Source organism: Mirounga leonina, unplaced genomic scaffold (genome assembly GCF_011800145.1).
Source record: "Mirounga leonina isolate KUSES-001 unplaced genomic scaffold, KU_Mleo_1.0 Mir_127, whole genome shotgun sequence".
NCBI lineage: Eukaryota > Metazoa > Chordata > Mammalia > Carnivora > Phocidae > Mirounga > Mirounga leonina.
Genome location: NW_023270316.1, coordinates 51,129,359 through 51,147,527, shown reverse-complemented (window position 1 = coordinate 51,147,527; position 18,169 = coordinate 51,129,359).

Here is an 18,169-nt window from a genome sequence, read left to right as displayed (position 1 = left end):
AGGTCATGCCACTTTTCTTGATCTGTTTTCCTGTTTCCTGTTCCACAGTCCATCATTGGATGCTCTGCTGCCTAGGCAACAGCGTTTGGGGCAGCTCTCAGCCCTCAGTGTTCTCGGAGAGTGTTTCGAGGGCCATGCGTGGAGCATTCTGTGCAGTCTGGGCTGTGTTCTCAGCCTTGTAACCGTCGGTGCACAGCCTTGGGCTGACTCAGTGAAGCTGTTCAGACCCACTTCTGTATCTTCTTGGGTATGGGATCTGAGAGGCAAGAGTTACCTCTGTTTCAAAGGTATCCTTGTCACCATCATGTTCAGGTGACCGTACTGATGCTGGTGGCATCTCACCGTGTCTCCTTGCCTGTAAGTGTCTGATCAATCAGTGTCTCTTTGAAATGTGCTACATTGTCAGCTGGGCACTGGGGACAGCACTGTTGACTTTCACCCGCCTAGCAACCACAGGAAAAAACAGGGAACAGCATTCACACATCTGCACAGGATTCACCAGCTAACCTAAAGCAGGATTTATAGACTTGAACGATGGAAGCAATACCCAAAGGTTCACCTCCACCACCACCACCACCAGTAATAACAGTAGCCGGCATTCACGGACAGACCTTTTGTGCCCGACACTGTGCTAGACTCTACATGCGTTACCCAGTTTAATTCTCCCGACAAAGCTACAAGGCAGGCATAGTTCTCCCACTTTACAAATAAGAGAATGAGTTTAGAGATCCTAAATGACTGGTCTCTGGCCACAGGGAGAGCAAGTAGAGTCAGAATTTGGAGCCAGATCAGTCTGACCCCAGAGCCCTTGTCCTTTAGGCGAGGATGGAGCCATAATCGCATGCTTGCTGAGCATCTTATTGGCATTGCTGAGTTCACTAACATTGGTTCATGCCTAACCTAGTAGGCACACAATCACATTTGAAAGGAAATGATTGATTACTTGTATTAGAAATGAATGCTTTGTATTCTGAAGCATATCCTTTCGCTAAGGTAGTGAAGTAAAGTTACAAAACAGGCATAGGGTCTTCCCTTTCAGTGTCCCAAGAACCGTCGGTTCTCCCTCGAGCCCGCCCACATATCTCCACGCCACCTTCACTTCCTGCTTGAGCTCATCAGCAGCTTACATCTGGATACAGAAACATCTTCGCCACTTGTCTCCCTGATGCTTGTCCTGCTTTCCTCGAATGCATGCTCTGCACAGCAGCCAATGAATCTTTCTAATCTAGCAATCTGCTCACATCCCCCCATGCACTTAGAACAGAGTTTGACTATTTCAGAGGGCCTTTGAGGCCCCTGATGACCCAGTGCCTCCTGCTTCTAGGGCCTCATTTCTCTCCACTCCCCAGTTCCTGGCTTTGCACCTTGAGCACACCATCTTTTGCCTACCTGCAGGCCTTTGCATGTACTGTTCCCTCTACCCCAAACACTGCTCTCCTGTGTCATTTACCTGGCCGAATTCTGCTTATCCTCCACTGCTCAGTTTGTATGGCATCTCTCTGGGTAGCCTCCCCGGACCACAGAGCCTGCTCCCACAGTGCCCCCCGCTTCCTGAATCAGAGCATGCAGCACCCCATCATATCACCCTGTGTCACCCTCCTTCCCCACCAGACAGAAGCTCCATCCAGCATTAGCCACAGTGGCCAGCCCCAGGCTTGGCATCTAGACAGCACTTAATAAATATCTGGTGAATAAATGGAGAGTTATATTTAATCTATTTCTTATAGCCATTCTTGGATCAGAACAGCTTCCTGAAACCTTGAGCTTGGGAACGTTATTATACTTAGGGGCAACATTTTCAAGGCAACAAATTAGAAACAGCTTCAAAAGTCCTTGATGTAGTCTTTCAGGAAATGGGGGAGGCCTTTGTTAGATTGTCTGGGAATCTAAACATCTTCAGATTTAAAAAGGTGCAAGCTCAAAACGTCATTTTAGAGCACAGACCCAAGGACTCTTATAAGTTTTCTGTTTTATTAAATTGGGTTGTCACTAACATTAGACACAGAGGAAAATCACGTTTTAACCTGATGAATGAATGGTCTCATTATGCCATTTCCCCAGTGTTAAAGAATAGAACTACATCTCATTGTCTCTGGCTCATCCTGCCCATCCCACTCCGGGACTGAAGCCCCTGAAAACGTCTGCTCTGGCTTTTCCTTTACAGAGGAACTGTCAGGGCCTAGAAGAGGCCCTGCTTTGTAAACTCTCTCTCCTGCAGGGGAGGCACCAGATGGGGCTATTGACAACAACAGGGAGTGGAGAGTTCTAGCCTCTTGGCTGTTCATCCTTACTGTCATCTAGTTCCTCACTGGATTTTCATACAAACTCATGCTCTCCATGTTTTTTTCCCCCCTGCACACCCCTGGCTCTTGCCCTAATGATTATATTTAGCGGCTTGGGTTCCCCAGGCTTCGATATTCGCACGCATCTGCAAGGCTCTCCCCAGCAAAGGACAAAGCTCAGTTCTGGGGCTGCAGTTTGTTGTGAAGGCCATGGTTAGATCCCTCCCCACAGACCCCGCCTGCTGCCCACATAGCCTGCCCCTCGCGCCTCCCCTCCCTCTCCCGCTCTTTCACTCTTTGAGCCCTGGGAACCGAGGCCCATGCCAGAGCAAAGGGTGAGCAAACCGACCGGGGCTGCGTTTGGGGGGCGTTCCTTTAGCGCCATCTGCCACCTCCGCAGAGGTCATTGGGATAAACCGATTTGCTAAACAAAATGATTGACAACTCATGAATAAAACTCTAAAAAATTCCAAAAAGGAAATGGGTACAACTTCTCTGAGGCGGCACCTCTCCTGGGCCTTTCATCCCTCTCCCCTCCTCCGGCTCACCAAACACGCGCCATCCGAACCTGCACTTTCCTTGGGTGCCGGTAGGGGGCAGCTGCTATCAGGCCTGGGGAGATTTTTTTCTTTTCTCTTTTAACACTTTTTTTTGTGTGTGGGTATGAAGTATCACATAGCAACAGAAAAATGCACAAGGCGTACATTTACAGAAGCAAACACTCGTGTAGCCACCTTTCTCAGGTCAAGAGTTAGGATATTGCCGGTATCTTACATACAACCCCCCAACCCTTCCCACCCGATCATAATTCCTTCCTTCCCCGCTATACTAACATCCGGTAATACTTTCCTTGCTTTATGTTAACGTTTACCACGCGCAAATGCATCCCAAAGCAATAGGGGGTAGTGTTGGATGTTTCTGGTATTTTGATGATTTTGAACATTATATAAATGGAATCATACTATGTATATTCTTCTGTCTTTTGCATTTTTTTTTTTTTTTGCTCAAGATTATGTTTACTCATTTTCAGTGCTGTATAATAACAATAGCAATGGTATCGATTGCCTTTACCATAACTTATTCATCTATTCTACTGCTGATGGACATTTGGGTTGTTTCGAGTTTGTGGTAATCGTGAACGACACTACTATGAACATTCTAGTCTGTGTATCCTGGCACGCCTAGGTGTGCATTTCCACAGGGTCCAGAGTGTAATTGCAAAGTCGCAGGAAGTGGATATTTTCTTTTTTTTTTTTTTTTTTAAGGATTTTATTTATTTATTTGACAGAGAAAGACACAGCGAGAGAGGGAACACAAGCAGGGGGAGTGGGGGAGGGAGAAGCAGGCTTCCCGCTGAACAGGGAGCCCGACGCGGGGCTCGATCCCAGGACCCTGGAATCATGACCTGAGCCGAAGGCAGATGCTTAACCTACTGAGCCGCCCAGGTGCCCCAGGAAGTGGATATTTTCAACTTTACTAGATAGCAGACAGGTTTCCAAAGAGGGTCTTCCGATTTGCAGGCTCCTCAGCGAAGTATGAGAGATACTGATCCTCCACATATTTGCCAATACTTGGTCTTGTCAGACTTTTTAGTTTTCGAGGCTAATGTCTTTTATCAGTGTTTGGCCAATGAGTGGCAAGGGCACCCTTCTTAATGGCTTCCGTATGGTTCCCGAAGCAAGAAGGGGCTTCTAGACCTTTCCCTCAGACACAGATGGCAGAGTGGCATAGTGGGATGCTTATCTGTATTAAACACAGGCAGTAGGTGGCTCCTCAGAGAGAAGAGATATTTTCTCTCCTGGCTGATTTTCTCTCCTCTTTTGGAATGCACCATCAGTGCTAACAATGGCAATTAGGCTCTCTGTGCCATCTGGATGGCTGGCGCTGCCGTGGGAAGGACATCTGCTCGCAGCTGCAGAAAGAAGAAAGATGCACCAGAACTAGGCACGACCCAAGCACTGCTCCCTTGTGTGGACCTGCTGCCTCAGGCCAGTTCCATACAAAACAAAAATGCTTCCTCACTCATTTTATTTACTCAAGAGGAACCACCCAGTGGTCACTGTGGGAGTGCCTAAAAAAAGAAGAAAAAAAAAAGGAGCTGGTAATTATTCTCGGTTAAGAGACCCAATCAGTCCTGCTTTTCATGAGGTTTGATTGCTTCCATTTCAGCATTGGTCGCTTTCACTGCTCTTGTCTGAGCCTTGAATATGACATGGGAATAGTATAACCTCTTTCCCTGTTGTGGCGAGGGCACAACGACATGGATATCTTTTGAAAATGATCAAGGTATTTATTTGCTTGAGTCTAGAGTCAGATTCCTGGATGAGGGCCTTGCTGTAGAGGCATGAGGGGGAATTGTAATTTTAGATAAAGTTTACCCTGTAAGACCAGACCCTCCAAGGATGATAACAGTGGGAGGAGTCTCCCCTGGCCAGAAGGGGAAGACTGGACTCTGTCCTCTTGCTTAGTTTATCTAACTAGAGGGGACGGGATGAAGGAGGCGGGGTGCATTTCACAAGTCTTTACGTGATTTTGTGAGTAATAGAAAAATAGGAGGAGGGGCCTGGGTGGCTCAGTTGGTTAAGTCTCTGACTCTTGCTTTCAGCTCAGGTCATGATCTCAGGGTCGTGAGATTGAGCCCTGCCTTGGGCTCCACGCCCAGCATGCAGTTGGCTTAAGATTCTTTCTCTCCTTTTGCCCTTCCCCTGGCTCGTGCTTTCTCTCTCAAATAAATAAATAAAATCTAAACAAAACAAAACAAAAAAGCAGGCAGAAATGGAGATAAAACCCAGCACCACCAACTAGGTGATCTGGTTTCAAGGCCTGGCTTACTCATCCTCACTCTCAGCTCCTGCTGTCTCCCCGTTTAGCTCCTGTCTGTCCTCAGAGTGGCAGAGACCGTGTCTAAGCCTCAGTCCCATCAGAGAGCCCTGTGAGGAGCCCCCCACAGGACTCTCTGCCTTTACACCTGTTGTCCAGCATAGTGAATAAGAATGCCATTTTTTATTCTCAAAAACATCCCATTTTATTTTATTTTATTTATTTATTTTTTTAAAGATTTTATTTATTTATTTGAGAGAGAGAATGAGAGAGAGCACAGGAGAGAGGGGAGGGTCAGAGGGAGAAGCAGACTCCCTGCCGAGCAGGAAGCCCGATGCGGGACTCGATCCAGGGACTCCAGGATCATGACCTGAGCCGAAGGCAGTCGCTTAACCAACTGAGCCACCCAGGCGCCCAAAAACATCCCATTTTAGATAATAAATGATAGATTTGTCCTAAGAGCACCTGACAAGTTAAGTTCTGGTTTCTTCTAGGAGAATCTGCTTCTACCTACCTTCAGGATAGATGCCACTCCCTACCCACAGGCATGGTCCTGGGTACAGGAGGCTTTATTGTGCGGCCCTCTGACCACACTGCCCGATCCAAATCCCAGCTCCGCTCCTGATTAGCTGCATAATTGGAGGGCAAGTTACTGCCTTTGCCTTTGCCTGAGTTTTCTCAAGTGTCGAATGGAAATAATGATAACATGCCTGGAGTGTAGGAAGTTGCCAGGACATTTTAGCCAATGCTGTAGGACAGGGGTCAGAAACTGGCAGCCTGCAGGTGGAACCCAGCCTGCGAACACTTCCGTTTGGCTAGCACGGTGTTTTCCAAGTTCCAGAGCTGCAAGCCTCAAGAAGGAGTGTCCCCTCCAGTAGGTCAAAGGCATCACCTGATTCATGCCTTGATCACATGTTACCCTCCTGGCACCTGAGTGTGCAACCTCTCTTCAGGCCTGGACATGACAGACATACCAGGCCGTCCTAGGTCTGGACCATGAGACAGAGATGGGTGTTACTCTATGTGCATGTCCTCTCCCTTCCACCTCCTTCTCTGTGAGTTAGACTCCAGCCAGGCTCAAGTTCACGTGAAAAGGAGCTGCACTCTTGGAAAACCTGTCTCCTTTTGCCAGAGGTGTTTCTCCCCACCTCCATGTTGTGTAGGAAAGTGCTTCTCAAACCATGCTGTGCATACACATCGCTGGGAATCTCATTGAACATACAGATCTGGTTTAGGAGATCTGGGGTGGGGCCCAAGATTGTGCATTTCTAACGAGCCCTCAGGCGATCCTGATGCTGCTTGCTCAGGATTTAGGGAATGGTGGAACCTCAGGAAAGTGTTTCTACTTGAGGCTGAGAGTGGAGCCTCCTCCCAGCGTAGACCGAACACTTCCTGTGAGCACTTTCTTCCCAGTGGGCACTGCCCCCCACCCCCCCACCCAATATCCAGGAATGAACGACGCCCAGGAAAATACGCATCTGTCCCTGTGGAGGTTGAAACCTAGTGGGAAGACACTGACACCCCCTTGAGGGTAAGCCCAGCCTCAGAGAATTTCTGGCCTTTTTGCCCTCCATTCATTATGCAGAGGTGAGCTTTCATCTGATCACATTTTCGAAATTGTCCATCTTATGAGTGGACAAGGAACTTGCTACTGTTTCTCTCGAATAGAATGGTTCTCCAAGCCTGGTTCTGGGACCAGCAGCATCAGCATCACTGCGAATTTATTAGCATTGCAAGTGTGAGCCGCCCCCCCCCCCCCGCCCCGCCCCGACCTGAATCAGAAACTCTGGGAGCTGTGTCTAGCAATCACGTTTAACAGGCCCTCCAGGTAATTGCCATGTAGGCTCTAGTTTGAGAACCAATGTTAAGATATCCAGTTGCTGAGAAGAGTTTCCAGAGGAGAAGGCCCTGGATCCTGGCTGCCTTTGGAGGCTGCCCAAGTTCCTGGGGCATGTTGTTCCATGGATGGTTTTCAACTGTGAGTCAGAGAGATGATCCCAAGAAGGGGGTTTGAAGGATGGCCACTTCAGGTGAAGCAGGAGCAAATGATCCATCCCTTGGGGGTAATTGTTTGACTTTATGCAAATATTCTAAGCAATAAAACCAGCCAGTGATGTATAGGAAATATGTGCCCCCCACGCCGAGTGGTCTAAATAGATTGTTACCAGGGATTGGGCTTTGGAACCCCTATTACAGAAAGCCTTTAATGGAATGATACACACCACACCAGCTAAATGAAATGCATATGGGGACATTATGGGAGTTTTCAACAGCATTTTATTTTGCATAATATAGTTTTTTTTCCAGACCAGAAATGGTATATTAAAAAGTCAGCAGGTATATAGCTTGTTTTAAAATTATTATTACTTGACTCTGGCTTTGCAGACCTTTATTTTCTTCCTCCTGCTGCTATTGCACAGAAATGCAGAATATTCTATCCAAAGGGATCCTAGAGATTAATGAGTCTACTCCCTGCAGCTTTACAGGTGAGGAACTGGTGTCCAGCGATGTGAGGTGACTTGCCTTGAGTGAGGGCCTGGGGCTGGTACCCAGGACACCTGAATCTCAGACCCCGGGATTCCCAGTGATTTCTTTCAGGAATCCCAGGCCAGGTAAGGGACCTGGGAAGGTGGCCTCGTGCATTCTCCCGCTTGCAGACCGGATTGGGGGAGTGCGGGGCGCAGTGATGTCATTCACACGTGTGCACAAGTGTCGATGCATCAGCCAGAGCGCGTGTAGTTCAGTCAGAAGCATCTCCCATTCACACTGAGGCTTAAAATAACTGAGGCTGGGGTAAGCCGCAGCCGTCACCCCCGCAGTCCAGGTATGTGTCACATGTGTGGTTGTGGGGAACACGCCTTCTCCTAGGGCTGGCTTCACGGGCTGTGGAGTAGCGCGGCAGCCTCGGCTTGTAGGGACCCTGTGCTTGCTTTAAAGCTCTGTTGTCCCTGTCTTGAAAGTCTCGACACTTCTTGAAGAAGGGGACCTGCATCTTTATTTTGCACTGGGCTTTGGGAATTATGTAGCCAGTCTTTCTCCATATCTCCCATCCCCTCTCCCATACATCCTTCGGAACTCAGCTTTTCCAAAAAGCCTTCTCTGATTCCCCCAAGTGTGTTATATATCATAATCTTCGTCATTTTAATGCCTTGCTTGCTTTCTGTAGGCCAACCCTGTGAGGTAAATACTGTCATTGTCATCATACCCACTTAACAGATGAGGAGACTGAGGCCTAGGGAGAGATGAATTGGCTCCAGGTCATATGGCCAGGAATTGGGGTTAAAAGCCAGGTCTGCTGGACTCCAGAGAACAGAGACTTAACCTCCATGCTCTTCGACCTCCCCGTATCGTCTGTCGAGTGCTAACACTCTTTGATGTTTCCTTGTTTCTTCTTGTTGGCTGTAGGGGAGAGACTGAGTACATTATGGCAGAGACTGTGCCCTTTATTGAGTCTCGGCCTGCACCACGCCTGGCTCAAACAGGGTGCTTGATGAATATTTATGTAATAAAGAGCATTTGGCTAAATTTAACATGCGTTTAGCCATATCAGAACTTCCCACAAACTGAAGTTAGGCTTCCAGGTTTGTGTTTAAATTTCTACTGTGAGTGAGGCTGCACAGTATGGTTGGTGGGGGCTTAGAGATACCTTATATTTGACTTCATGAATTATTTATGGAATTAACACCGGGAATGATCATTAATTTGTGGATGGAGAGAAGCAGCTCTGTGGCTTGCTGCCCGTGCTTTTCTGGCCGGGATAAATTGCCTTCGCATCGGCTGCTGGGTGGGGGGGGCGGAAGACTCGGCTGCTGGCTTCCAGGGGAGACAAAGCACTTCAGTCCCCTCTTCCCTTCTCTTTCCCCCAGTGGAAAAATCTGGGAAGCACAAGTTACACAGACTGGCACAGACTCCTGGCCCCAAGCCAGCTCAGCTTTCCTCAACACATAGGCAACGCACTGTTTCCAAAGCACCACCCGTGTGTGCACACATATACCAAGTATGGGGATACAACCAAGACGCAATGTAAATAGTTACATTATCAGATGATTAGTGGCAAGAAATGCATGTTCTCAATGCTGTGGGAGCAGTGGTGTGGGGAAGTTCTGGGTGGTGGTGGTTCCTGCCTCAGCCACCTTCTAGGGCAAAAATGAGTTAGTTTAGCTGGAGACAGGGTAGAAGTGTAGAGGGGCAGGCTTTCCAATTGGGAGTAAGCCTGCAAAGGGTTGGAGAGAGGCCTGTAAATAGTAGAAATGGCTGGCGTAGGAAGAGGGGCCCTCCAGGGTGACTTGTGGGGGCTCAGGCAGAGGCTGGGAAGCGGTTGTTGGTTGTGCCAATGGCTTGGGTTTTGGCCTGGAGGCTAGTCATGTTGGTGGTAGATGGAGCCAGCCGTGTCGGTGGCCACTTGTACCTCCCGAGCCATCGTCATCGGGGTGGCTCTGCAGGGAGCAAGGTCTTCACGCTCCAGGTGTGTACGGTTTTGTGGGCTCCTGGGTCCCCAAGGTCGGGGGGTAGGTGGTGGGGGAGGCATGCCTACCCAGATGGGGAGAGTAGGAGGAGCTGTTGCTGAGTTCAGCAAGTTTGCTTTCGGAGACCTACTGTATATTAGCAGTCTCTTTCCCATTTTCTTCAAAGCATCATGAGGAAATCTAACTGAGGCTGGGTTCAGCAGCCCTCGCTTTTGAGCAATAAACTACAAATGATCACAGTTTGCTTTGATGCTTTTGGAATTCCCCTACTAGTCGCTGTGGTTTCTTGCCATTTACTAGCTGGAAAGTCGCCTGCGTGCACACGCTCTGCCTCTGGAATGAGCCCTTGCCTCTCTGAGCTTGTCTCAATGTGTTATTTATCCTGCACTTCTTCTTTGGGTTCGAGCAGTGCTCTGGGCTCCCGGGCTGCCTTGACCACACTTAGGGGTCCAACCCTGCTGCCCCAGCCTTGACGGGAGAGAAGATTGTTCTCGACTCCATTTATTTCCAGGTAGAAAAGAATCAGAGAGCCCTGCAGGGTGAAGGCGAAGGCGAGGCACTCCAGATAAGTGTTTTTTTCCCCTCTGTATTACTTATTTATTAAAGCCAGTGAGGCATAACTAAGGGAAGGGAAAGGAACCGAGGAAACAGAGAATACAATGGCCCCTCAGATTTTAATGGGAGAGATGGCTGGAAGTGATTCCTAAATTATTAAATAAATCGATTTGATTCTTTAAGCCGGCCTCCAAGGTATATTTGTCAGTTTCATTATCATTGGCTTCAAGGGGAGGAGGAGTCACTCATGGAGAAAGTTTTATTATTTTTGCCTCCTCTGTTTTATTTTGAAGGCTGCGATTCATGGCCCCTGTCTAATTAAACACTAGCTTCTTTACGTGGCAGGAGCAGCATACTTTCCATTTTGATTTTGGCTTCCGTTCTTGATCCATTTGGTCTCCCAGGCCCACAGATGTGTAATGAGATCAGGTCAGCTGTAGGGCATGTGCACTTTGGAGAATCTTGATCCCATTTCAATTACAGGACCTTTGGTCACAGATGAGCTCCATGGTAATTTGTCTGCACACACACGCATCCTGTCACTTAGCTATTTGCCTAACATAATCTGCTGAGTGTTAGAATAATAGGTTGTGCCATCCCAAATGCCAAGAATAACACCTTACTACATTTTAGAGAAGTCAGTGATTTTATTTTGGGGTTTTGGTGGTGATTGCAGTAGTGTTTGCCCCTTTCTCCTCCTAAAGTCATCTGCCTCCAGCCCAATGGTAAAAAATGCCTGAACATCTAAATTCTTTTTCTTAATTATCCTCCCGAGGAAAGCAGGCCAAGCACCAGGGTGCAAAAAATTTAAACCATAAATAACCAGCCGAAAGGAAATAAAAGAAATGACACCAGAATAAGCTATTAACTGAAAGCTTTACATCTCTGTCCTCCTTGGGCCTGAAAAATCTAAGGGAAGGTGGTTAAGTATTTATTTTGCAAAGAATGTCATTATAATCTGCAGCAATTAAAAATGGATGAAGGAAACATTGCCCCATGATTTCTGGGGGTATGATAGGCACTGACGCACGAAACATTTTGGGGAACATGTTTCCCGCTCTGCGCCTCGGGACAAGTGGTGCTAAAGGACAGATCTGGGTCCTTTGGGGGGCATCACTGCTGTCTGCGTCTGGGGTGGAGGGCAGGGATGGGAGAAGGGAAGTGAGCAAAGTAATGGGTAGTGACTGAACGCTTCCCAAGACAGAGGAGTGCTCCTCCTTTGATCCGCTGCATGATTGCGTCTTTCAAGTTGGTACACCTGGTGTAAAGAACTCTATTCACACCAGCAAACCTGTCCGGTTTCCAATTATTGGTGTGCATTTCAACTTCCTAGATGCTCCCCGACCTTGGGGGTGGAAAGAAGGTGTGTGCATGTTGGCAACACAGAACACTGAAGGTGAAGGCACTGAAGGTGAAGGTATGGGGTGCCTGGGACGCAGGAGAGAAGACTGTCCTCCTTCTCCCCAGTTTGCCCAGGCAGCCAGGCTGACACCTGCAGAATCACCTCCAACTGCTTCGAGGCCCAGGGCGTCCTTGTGATCTCAGCTTTGCTTTGCCAGGGGAGCCGGTCCTTCTTTGGCTGCTGGGACTGAGGAGAGCCCCAGAGCGTGTGTGTGTGTGTGTGTGTGTGTGTGTGAGAGAGAGAGAGAGAGAGACAGAGAGAGAGAGAGAGAGAGTGTCTGGGAGGTGCACACCATCCAGCCCACCAAGCGGGGGGTAGATCTGGGCTTAGTGTAAGACCTAGGCAGGGCTGTTTTTTCTGTATAGCTCAAAGGGAGTTTGGTGAGAAAAGCAAGGTGCAGGAAAGTGTGTATTAGATCTCAGTTTTGTAGAACACACCATGACAAGCCATTCAAAGTCTGTCTGTATGTATATGAAGGACTGTACTGGATTATATAAGTAGCGAGGAAAATCTAGGACACATGCTGTGTTCTTAAAATGTGTTATGGGGTGGGGGTGTGAGAATGGGGAGCTGCTGATACTGATATGGGGTGGGGTACAGCATTCATGATAACGGCATTGATCGTATGACCCCCCATTTACACAAAACTAATATTTACATATGTATTAAAGTTTAACTGCTTTTCTCTACTCTGCTCATCTTTCCTCCAAAAGTGCTTTCTCTGAAAAATCTCCCAGTGCCAGGTACCAAGTGTTCAGTTTTATGTGGGCTCTTTTTCTGCAGCATTTAGGGTCACTGCTTTGCTGCGGCATTTTATGGCGTGAGCCAAGAAAGAGCAGAGCCGCTTTGCCTCAGGGAAAAGCCGTTATTAACTGCTCTTCTTGTCCACCCTCCCCTTTGTCCTGATCAAGGGGCCAGGGGTGGGGAAAAAAGCTTTCTCAAAAAGCCCGATTCCTCTTGAATGGATGTGGTGCCCTCTGGCAGACAGACGGGCTCTATAGCGAGGAGACCTCAGGAGACCCCAGCTGGGCTTGTCTGGCCTCTGGGGACTGTGTGGGCTGTTCTGATCACCCCCCCAGGGAGGGCACAGACTTTCTGGAAAGCAGAGCTAGGATCTGGAGATGGAAATGACAGGGCGGCAGTTTTTAGCTCAACACTTATGAAGGAGGGGCTTTCTAACCACCTGAGCTGACACTTGGCTGGGCCACTTAGTGGGAGGAGGAGGGGTCTCATTGTTGTGTGGGGGGGGGTTCAGGATCTGGTGGCCCCTGGGTCAGGATTCCTGCACTGTGTGGCCCTGGATTATAAGATCTCTAGGGGTGTGCTGTCTGACATAGTAGCCAGCCACATGTGGTTCCTGAGTACTAGAAGTGTGCTTAGTGCAACTGAGGAACTGAATTAATTTTAGCTAAGGGTATATATCTGAAGGAAACAAAATCAGTATCTTGAAGAGGTGTCTGCACCCTATGTTCATTATAGTGTTATTCACAGTAGCCACGGTATGGAAACTAAGTATTTGTGGACAGGCGAGTGGACACAGAAGATGTGGTATATACATAAAATTGAATATTATTCAGCCATAAAAAAGAAAGAAGTGGTGCCATGTGTGTCTACGTGGATGAACCTGGAGGGCATTATGCTAAGTGAAATAAGCCAGACAGAGAAAGTGCTGTGCGGTGTTGGTAATGCGTGGAATCTAAAAAAAAAAAAATAGTGGACCTTATAGATACAGTACGGTGGTGGTTGCCAGGGGCTGGCGAGTGGAGGAAATGGGGAGATGTTGGTCAAAGGGTACAAACTTCCAATGATAAGATGACAGTTTAATAATACTGTATTGTATACTTTAATAAAAATGTGGCCACTACAGAATGCAAAATTACATTACATTGGGGCTGACATTGTATTTCTTTTTTCTTTTTCTTCTTAAGATTTTATTTATTTATTTGTCAGAGAGAGAGCACAAGCAGGGGGAGTGGCAGGCAGAGGGAGAAGCAGGCTCCCTGCTCTGCGGTGTGGGACTCAATCCCAGGACCCCAGGATCATGCCCTGAGCCGAAGGCAGTGGCTTAACCACCTGAGCCACCCCCTGACATTGTGCTTCTGTTGGGTGGTACTGCTCCAAGTCCCTGGCAGCATGGGGAGTTTGTGATGCTATACAGTTGTTCTTGTTCCCGGTGTGGCTTCTTACCTCTCTTTAGATAGAAAGATACTCCATAGACACTTGCGGCTTCCACGGTGGCCACCCAAGATAATTTTTCCTGGTGACACCGGTGGGAGTCTTGTGAAGTGTCCATACTTCAGAGAAATGCCTGGAGCAGGGATGTCGGGCGCTCTGAAAACTTCTGGTGGAATTTATTACACAAGAGCTTAGCTTGTGTGGGCAAAAGCTGGGGTTTAAAATAATAGGACGAGGTTTCTTTTAAAAATCAGAATCTATAACCTGACTTTTATTCACTGCCTTTCTCAAGCAGTTAAAGTTGAATAAAAATCTTTCATCGTTCTGAATCATTAAAACACATCCCAAGAAAGGCCTAGAAACAAGGTGGTAGACTCTAAATTAAGCAATAAGATATGCACTTTTAGTTTCCCTAATTACCTACCATTGAAAGTAGGTTGGAACTAAAATAAACATGCTGCCTTGAAATGAGAATTAATATGTGCCAGTGCTGCCGGGGAAAGCCCTATTAAACAATTGAATTTTGGAATATTTTGCTTTGTCAAAAAACCCAAAGGCATTCTTCCCTTTGGAATTGAATCTTCATTTAGAGGTTTTTTTTTTTTTAATTACTTGTTCCATGTGTTTTACAAAGTGCCTTTATCAAGCTATTATGACATTTTGTTCATTATATATTGAACCCTGTCACATCCTGTGAAGGAAATAAGTGCCTTCTCTGTCGCTTCCTGGGAAGCCAAGTGGAAAGAGTGCCATGATTCCATGGGGGAAGGGAACACCTTGTTGGGAGTTCTGGAAAAGACACCTCTTTGTCATTACTCTAGGAACTAGGGACTGGTGAGGGGAGATGGGAGGGAGGAAGGGAAGAGTAGAGGAGGGTGGCGGGGAGAAGGGATGGGGGTGGGATGGCACTGAGGGATTTTTTTTTTTAAGATTTTATTTATTTATTTGACCGAGACACAGCGAGAGAGGGAACACAAGCAGTGGGAGTGGGAGAGGGAGAAGCAGGCTTCCTGCGGAGCAGGGAGCCTGATGCGGGACTCGATCCTAGGACCCTGGGATCATGACCTGAGCTGAAGGCAGACGCTTAACGACTGAGCCACCCAGGTACCCCGGCACTGAGGATTTAAATCCAGCCTTTCTGTCTAGCTCTGCCAGACCTATTGATCCCGTATCATGTATTTTTCAAATTAGGGGTGAATTCTAATCTTGTTTTCCAAGAAACATATTCTCCACTTAGAGTAGGCTACAGTTAAGACCCATCTCATTATAAACCAAGGCTGTTACAATCAGGTCAGAATCTCTTCTAGGGGCTGAGCATGACTGAATTGGAACTGAAAAGAATCTCAGAGTCTTGAGCAAGTCTTCATTTCTGTCCCCAACTGGGAGAAGAGGAGAGGAGAAATGCAATTCTAGCACAATCCCAGAGCCTATTATCAGGGCGGGAGCAGGGGAGGTGTTGATGTTAGGGCTGAAAGAAGACAGTTTAACTATCACCTTTTACAACGAAACTTTAAAAAGACAATTTAAGTATCACATTTTAAAATGAAAATGCTAAACAGTTTAGCCTAGGCTGTTATCAGGACCATAAGTGACATGTCTTTTTAAAGAGATAAAAGAAAAACATCATTGCAGAATACCTGGCCCTCAAAAATCAGCTGGCCCAAGTCGTGACCTCATTGTTCTGGATAGGCTAAATCCCAAAAAAGGGAGTTTAAGACCCTTTTCCATGGGTTGTCCTCGGGGCTCTATGGCACAATCTACAGGACGGGGCAAAGGGTCCTGTGGCTTTCCTGGAATCCATCCTCCTGCTTCAAGCTAGGATTTCTACTAAACCACTGTTGCATGATTGGACCTCAAAAGTTGCAGGAGAGAGGGATTTCCTATTTTAGTTCTATGATGATTCCAGGGGAGTAACTACTATGTGCCAAGGGCTTTATATGTTATGCCTTTGAATACTCTACTGGGAGGTAGTATTAAGGTAAGGTGGGTATTATTATATCTGCCCTGGAAGTGAAGACACCGAGGCTCTGAGCGAAGACATAACGTCCCCAAAGTTAAACGGCCATTGAGCAGAAGAATTGGGATTTATTGCTAGGACGGGCTGCCTCCAAAACCATGTTCTTTCCCACTATAGTAGTATGCTGTTCTTGTTAAGTCCTTTTCAATATCTAATCCGCATCTTTCCAGCTATAATTTAGGCTCATTATCTCGGTGCTTGGTGGAAATGGAGCAGTTATTCTCAATTTTCCGTTCAGAGCTTTTCCTATGTTTGAAGATGGCTACCTTGGCTACCTCTTACCTTTTTCTTATCTGTTGCACAAAGAACTAAGGAAGAGTGGTCCTCATGTACCTGAAATAGCTTTGTTTCTCTTAATTGGCATTTAATGTGTATCCACGTGGACGAGTCTTGCTGATAGGAAATTGAATGTTCCATTTCATTCCTTCATTTGTCCACAGGATTTATTGTGGTGCAGACTGGATGCTGTGCACTGGGCTGGATGCTGGACCTTCAAGTAAGATCTGTGCCAGAGTATAAAAGGGAGCACCTGCCCCTGTCAGGGCAGGATGGAGAGTGCGTCTCCGGGAGGGTGGCAGTAGAACTGGTCATTGAAGCATGAAGAAGAATCTCGCTAGCCATTGGGGCTCTCAGGAGGCAGGACAGGCAAAGGGAACCTCGGGTGCAGATACCTGGGAGCTGGCCACACTCCTGTGTTGCGGGGAGAGGAAGTATTTTGGTATGACTGATAGGCACAGGCAAAGGGCAGGGGATGATTCAGGGCAAGTGTCAGATCACAGACAGTTTTCTATTTCATGTTAGAGAGTTCATACTTTGTTGTGAATTTTGAGAATTAAAAAAAGTATAAAGAATACGTTCATTAGACACCTATATCCATATTCCTACCACCCAGATTTAAAAACTGTTAGCATTGGGCGCCTGGGTGGCTCAGTTGGTTAAGCGACTGCTTTCGGCTCAGGTCATGATCCTGGAGTCCCGGGATCGAGTCCTGCATCGGGCTCCCTGCTCGGCAGGGAGCCTGCTTCTCCCTCTGACCCTCCCCCCTCTCATGTGCTCTCTCTCTCTCATTCTCTGTCTCAAATAAATAAATAAAATCTTAAAAAAAAAAAAAAAACTGTTAGCATTAGGGGCGCCTAGGTGGCTCAGTCAGTTAAGCATCCTGACTCTTGATTTCGGCTCAGGGCATGCTCTCAAGGTCGTGAGATCGAGCCCCGCATCAGGCTCTATGATGGTCATGCTTAAGATTCTCTCTCTCCCTCTTCCCCTCCCTCCCCCCCCCACCCTGCAGAGCGCACGCACGCACGCACGCACGCACGCTCTCTTTTTCTCAAATAAATAAATAAAATCGGGCACCTGGGTGGCTCAGTTGGTTAAGCGACTGCCTTTGGCTCAGGTCATGATCCTGGAGTCCCGGGATCGAGTCCCGCATCGGGCTCCCTGCTCCCTGCTCGGCAGGGAGTCTGCTTCTCCCTCCGACCCTCCCCGCTCTCATGCTCTCTGTCTCTCATTCTCTCTGTCTCAAATAAATAAATAAAATCTTAAAAAAAAAATAAAAAAAATAAATAAAATCTTAAAAAACCTGTTAGCATTTAGCCATGGTTTTTCTAGTCTTTAAAAAAAATAAATAAAGTACTACAGATATATTTAAAGCCCCTTTAACCAATGCCTTTTGCCTAATTGCTTTCTCTCCATTCCTTTCCCAAGGCAATGATCATTCATCTGGTATTTATCCTTTCACATCATTTAAAGCATATTTTACACACATAAGTATTATACTCTAAGACATTATTCTGCATCTTGCTTTTTTCTCCCCTTGACTTTGTTTTTGAGCTCTATCCATGTTGATACATCAAGTTCATTCATTTTAACTGTTGTATAGAATTCCATTTTATGAATACTACATTTTATCTATCTGTTTCCCTATTGAAGAGGATACTGGTTGTTTCCAGTTTTATGCCATCAAAAATGACGTTACATTCAGCATCCTTACCCTTATTTCCCTAGGGAAGCAGTATCCAATTTTTCTGATGATGAATGAGCCATCTTGGAGAGTGGGGGGATTTATTAAGAAAACAAATATGGAAACAATAAGCAAAAGCAGATCTCCAGACCTTTTCTCTAGAGATTCTTACTCAGAGGGTCTGGTAATTTTGTGGGCAATAACAAGTTCCTCAAGTGATTCTCTTCATTAGGGAAATTGAAAAATGGGTAGAGAGTATATGGGTACTGGGGTGCCTGGCTGGCTCAGTTGGAAGAACATGCGACTCTTGATCTTGGGGTCATGAGTTTGAGCCCCACATTGGTGTGGAGATTACTTCAATAAATAAAGAATTAAAAAAAAAAAAAAAGAATATATGGGTATTGAGAGAGGTGTGGGGCCACTGTAGGATTTTATGTCAAGAAGTGCCATGGTGAGGTTTGTGTTAAAAAGTATTACTTTGGTGACAGTATG